Source organism: Carlito syrichta, unplaced genomic scaffold (assembly GCF_000164805.1).
Source record: "Carlito syrichta isolate Samal-C Ts95f unplaced genomic scaffold, Tarsius_syrichta-2.0.1 Scaffold297317, whole genome shotgun sequence".
NCBI lineage: Eukaryota > Metazoa > Chordata > Mammalia > Primates > Tarsiidae > Carlito > Carlito syrichta.
In genome coordinates, this window is record NW_007241413.1 from 166999 (window position 1) to 173151 (window position 6153).

The 6153-nt window shown below is 41.9% G+C and overlaps 1 protein-coding gene across 1 annotated transcript in view; it reads right to left on the reverse strand.

Annotated features, from left to right (window-relative positions):
* The window catches only part of R3HDM2 (R3H domain containing 2), a 138827-nt gene extending 132903 nt beyond the window's left edge, over positions 1-5924 (reverse strand). The window contains exon 1 of the mRNA XM_021710672.1: positions 5861-5924. The gene's annotated coding sequence lies outside the window, so the exon portion shown is untranslated. The remainder of the gene's footprint in view (positions 1-5860) is intronic.
* Positions 5925-6153: the final 229 nt, after the last annotated feature.

A 6153-nucleotide genomic window follows, 5' to 3' on the forward strand; every position in this document is an offset into this window, starting at 1 on the left:
AGAAATGACCAAGAAGCACATGAAAAAAATGCTCAACAACACTGGTTATTCAAAACAATGCAAATCAAAACCACAATGAGATACCACTTCATAGCCACCAGGTTGACTAAAATCAAAAACTAGAAAATAAGTGTTGGCAAGGATGCTGAGAAATAGGAATCCTAGTGTATTACTGGCAGAAATGTAAAATGGTGCAGCACTGTGAAAAACAGTTTGGCATTTCCTCAAAAAGTTGAACATAGAATTGCCATATGCCCTGCAATTCCACTTTTAGGTATACACCCAAAATAATTGAAAGCAGGAACTCAAACACATATTCTTAAAGGACTATTTATAGCAGCATTATTCATAATACCCCAAAGGTAGAAGCAACCCAAAAGTCCATCAACTGATGAATGGATACACAAATTGTTGTATATACATATAATGGAATATTATTCAACCATAAAAAGAAAAAATGTATTGATACACACTACAACTTAAAATTCAAAAACTCCAAATGAAAGCAGTCATACACCAAAGACCAAATATGATAAGATTTATTCTATAGTATATGATTCCTTTTATATGGCAAATCTATATAGACAAAGTTTTTGAACAAGAGAAGGGTGGTGGTTGCACACTCATGTAAATACACTATATACTACTGAATTGTATATTTTACAGTTGTTAATTAAATCATATGAATCTCACCTCAATTAAAAAAATTTACCTGGAGAGGGCAAGAAACTATATGTCTACACAAAGACTTATACACAAATATTTATAGCACAACTTTATTTATATTGCCAAAAACTGGAAACAACCCAAATGTCCATCAACAAATGAATAGATAAACAAATTGTTTTGTATTTATAGACTGGATTGCTATCCAACAATAAATGAACTATTAATATATGCCAGAATATAGATGAATCTCATTATGCTAAGTAAAAGTCAGACTAAAACTAAATAAATGAGTAAGTACACATGCTATGATTCCACTTATATAAAATTCTAGATAATGTAAACTGTTCTATAGTGACATAAAGTAGACTAGTGGTTGCCTGAGACCACAAAGGCTGGGAGAATGATTACAAATGAGGATAAGGAAACTTGTGGAGGTGATGAATATGTTCATTATGGTGATAATTTTATGGGTGTATGCATGTCAAAACTTAAATTGTATAATTTTAATATGGGCAGTTTACTGTATGTCAATTATATCTTAATCAGCATCGTTTTGTAAAAAAGACGAGGAAAGGGAAACAGGGCAAATGTCCTAATGTTAGCCAACTGGTAAGACAATACTAAAAGCAATTTTACTTTACCTAGCTGAATACAGAGACACTTAGCAAAACTAAATATAGAGAACCACTCAAAAAAGCACATAAATCTGAATTTTTATAAATTTAAAAATACTTTCAGCTGGCTACTGGTTCAAGTCTGTAATCCCAGCAATATGGGAGGCGAAGGCGAGAGGACTGTCTGAACCCAGGGTTTGAGACCAGTCTGGGCAACTTGTCAAGACCTCATCTCTACTATAAATCAAAAAAATAGCCAGGCATGGTAGCACACATCCGTGGTTCCAGCTACTTGAAAGGCTGAAGCGGAAAGATTGCCTGAGCCCAACAGGCCGAGGCTGCAGCGGCTGCAAGTGTGCCACTGCACTCCAGCCTGGATGACAGTGAGACACCTACTCAAAAAAAAAAAAAAAAGAAAGAAAGAAACAAAAACTTCCATGAACCTACATTATCATTTCAGAGATGCTCAATACAGTCTTTCTTTCTTTCTTTCTTTCTTTTTGAGTCAAGGTCCCAGGAGGTAAAGGCTACAGTGAGCTGTGATCATGCCACTACATTCCAGACCAGGAGACAGAGTGAGACCCTGCCCACCCCCCAAAAAAAAGTCAGCTGCAAAATCAGCTGGGTGTGGTAGCGCATGCCTGTAATTCTGGCTACTCGGAAGGTTGAGGCGGAAAGGATCGCTGGAGCCCAGCAGCGAGGCTGCGGTGGCCGGGAGCGGCCACTGCACTCCAGTCTGGGCGACCGAATGAGACTCAACTCAAAAAAAAAAAGCCAGCTGCAGTGGCTCACGCCTATAATCCCAGCACTTTGGGAGGCAGGTGGATTGCCTGAGCCCAGGGGTTCAAGACCAGCCTGAGAAACTTGGTGAGACCTCGTCCCTAAAATAAATTTAAAAATTAGCTGGGTGTGGTGGCACATGCCTGTAGTTCCAGTTACTTGAAAGGCTAAGGTGAAAGGATTGCCTGAGCCCAGCAGCTCGAGGCTGCAGTGGTCATAAGCGTGCCACTGCACTCTCCCGGGCAACAGAGTAAGAATCCAACTCCAAAAAAAGAGAAAAAACAAAACCAAGAAATTTCCATTATCTATATTAATCACCTCTTAAGAAAGAATTCTCTAGTTATATTTACCTTACATAGATATTCACTTAAATAAATTTTAACTATTTTAAAACTTTTTATCTATAAAAAGTTAAGAAAAGCAGGGTGCAGTAGCTCACACCTATAATCCCAACACTTTTGGAGCAGAGGTAACAGGAAGGTCTGAGCCCAGGGGCTCAAGACCAGCCTGGACAACTTGGTGAAACTTCATCTCTACAATAAATCAAGAAAAATTAGCTGGGCATGGGGGCACACGCCTGTAGTTCCAGTTACTTGGAAGGCTGAGACAGAAGGATCACCTGAGCCCAGCAGGTTAAGGCTGCGGTGGCTGTGCACATGCCACTGTACTCCAGCCTGAGTGACAGAGTGAGACTCTGACTCAAAAGAAAAAAAAAGTTAAGAAAAGATTTAGGGTTAAAAAATCCTAATCTGGAAGGCTGGGTGCAGTGGCTTACACCTGTAATCCTAGCACTTTAGGAAGCCAAGGTGGGAGGATCACTTGAGGCTAGGAGTTCAAGACCAGCTTGGTCAACATAGTGAAGCCCCCATCTCTACAAAAATAAATAAATTTATTTCAAAAATCCTAATCTTGCCAGACTCGGTGGCTCAGCCTGTAATCCCATGCTTTGGGAGGCTGAGGTGAGTGGACTGCCTTAGCCCGCAGGTTCGAGACCCACCTGGGCAACTTGGCGAGACTTCATCTCTACAATAAATAAAAAAAAAAAAAAAATCAGCCGGGCGTGGTAGCACGCACCTGTAATTCCGGCTCCTTGGAAGGCTAAGGTGGAAGGATAGCTGGAGCCCAGCGGGTTGAGGCTGCGGTAGCCAGGAGCGGCCACTGCACTCCAGCCTGGGCGACGGAGTGAGACTCCAACTCAAAAAAAAAAAAAAAAAAAATCCTAATCTAGATTTTTTTTAAAAAAAAGTTACATCCATTGCTTTACAGACAAACCAGGCCAGGTGTGGTGGCTCACACCTATAATCACAACACTTTGGGAGGTCAAGGCAGAAGGATCGCTTGAACCTAAAAGCTGGAGACCAGCCTAGGAAACATAGCAAGACTTCATCCCAACAAAAATTTTTTAAAAACTCAGCCACAAGCCGGGCTCGGTGGCTCAGCCTGTAATCCCGCGCCTTTGGGAGGCTGAGGTGAGTGGATTGCCTGAGCCCATGGGTTCAAGACCCACCTGGGCAGCGAGATCTCATCTCTACAATAAATTAAAAAAAAAATCAGACAGGCGTGGTAGCGCATGCCTGTAATTCCAGCTACTTGGAAGGCTGGGGCGGAAGGATCGCCGGAGCCCAGCAAGTCGAAGTTGCTGTGGCCAGGAGCGGCCACTGCACTCCAGTCTGGGCGACAGAGTGAGACTCCAAGTCAAAAACAAAAACAAAAAAAAAACCAGAAAACAAAAACTCAGCCGGGTCGGGCACAGTGGCTCATGCCTATAATCCCAGCACTTTGGGAGGCTGAGAGGTGAGAGGATTGCCTGAGCCCACGGGTTCGAGACCCGCCTGGGAAACTTGGTGAGATCTCATTTCTACAATAAATGAAAAAATTAGCCAGGCACAGTGGTGCATGCCTGTAGTTCCAGCAACTCGGAAGGTTGAGGCAGAAGGATCGCCTGAGCCCAGCAGGTCGAGGCTGCAGTGATCGTGAGTGTACCACTGCACTCCAGCCTGGGCAACAGAGTGAGACTCCAACTCAAAAAAAAGAAAAAAACCCTCAGCCGAGTCTGGTGGCACACCTGTAGTCCTAGCTACTTGGGAAGCTGAGGTGGAAGGATCGCCTGAGTACAGAAAGTCGAGGCTGCGATAAGCCGTGATCGTGCCACACACTCCAGCCTGGGTAATAGAGTGAGACCCCAACTAAAAACAAACAAAAGTCTGGCATGGTGGCTCACACTTGTAATCCCAGCATTTTGGGAGGCCAAGGTAAGAGGATTGCCCGAGTCCAAGGGTTTGGGACCAGCCAGGGTAACTTGGTGAGACCTCATCTCTACAATAAATCAAAAAAATTAGCCAGGTATGGTGGCCGCGTCTGGGTTCCAGCTAGCTGGAAGGCTGAGGTGGAAGGATCACCTGAGCCCAACAGATCTAGCTTACAGGTGGCCGTGAGCATGCCACTGCACTTCAGCTTAGGCAACAGAGTGACAGTCCTACTCAAAAAAAAAACAAAACAGACAAACCAAAATTATGATGTATTCACTAGTGGGAAAAAGTTACGTGATTTGGGGTTAAACTATTTTATATTCAAATTTATGGCAGATGAGCAATGACATCTCCTGATCCAAGTTTACTTCAACTGTAGCAGTAGGTTTTTTAAAATTCAGCTGAACTCAGTCAGGCACGGTGGCTCATACCTGTAATCCCAGCACTTTGGGGGGTGATGGCGAGAGGATTGCCTGAGCCCAGGGGGTTCAAGATCAGACTGGGCAACTTGGTGAGATCTTGTCTCTCAAAAAAAATAAATAAATCAGCCGGGTGTGGTGGCATGTGTCTATAGTTCCAGCTATTTGAAAGACTGAGGCAGAAGGAACACCTGAGCCCAGCAGGTCAAGGCTGTAGTGGCCATGAACGTGCCACTGCACTCCAGTCTGGGCAACACAGTGAGACTCCAACTCAAAAAAAGAAAAAAAAGTTCAGCTGAACTCAACCTTAACAGACTCTGCATCTCAATTTCTTCATCTATTAACCCTGTGTACTCGAATACACCCTCTGAGGGGATAGTATAAATCTAGCAAACCATTCGGATATCCCTTCTCAGGGGACATAAAGAGACTGCTGGTGATTATACAGGACAAACTTATGCCTAGTACAAATTTTTCAAAAATGTGTGTTTCCTTGAAGTTTTCCATTCAAAAACAATGAAAAATCTATGTCCCATTTGAAATCTGCCAAGCTTCGGATCGATCAGTAGAAAAGTAGTTTTCAGGAATAACGAGCGCATCCTTCCACATCATCTTCAAACAACAGACTGGACGATAAATCATATTATTATTGTGGGAGGAAGAAAACGTGATTGCATTGTCTGCTGGAATACAAAAACACCAAGTGGAAGATGTCAAACAACTTACTATTGCACAACATGTATCAATGAACCTGCAATGCATGTTGGTGATTGTTTCACACATTATCACATTTTAGAAAAATATAAGATATAAAATGTTGATGTTTTTATCATAAATAAGTTCATCAATGCCCAAAATTCCATTAGCCAAGTACCAATACAATAAAATAATTGGTTCCAATGCTATATTATTTAATATGAAGTGATTCGTTTTTCACTATTTCATAAAAAATGCAGTCAAGTTGCTGGCAGGTGATCCACAAGATGTCTCCGAGTACAAAGGGTTAAGCGGGTATCAAAAGAATTCCAACCCCATGGGATTGTGTGAGGATCACAGGAGAACAGAGCTATAGCACTTAGTTTGTTGCCTGGCACACAGAAAGTACTCCATAAAAGTTACCTATTATTACCTGAATAAATGCTCAGCCTCCATGAGTCCAGTGCTGGAATGGCATCACATATAAGAAGCAAGTCTAACCTCAAAAAAAAAAAAAATAAAAGACAAGTTAAAAGCAATTTTAAACCTTAATATATTGAGATACTCAAAGAAAACAAAGTACAATTCAAGATCCATAACAGTACCTTAGTATCATTTTCCCAATTCCTTCTGCTCACAATGTTTCTCATAACCCTGCACCTGCCCTGAACCCTCTATATCTATTTCTACTCTTACTTCACACACACACACCAAAAAAAAACCCTC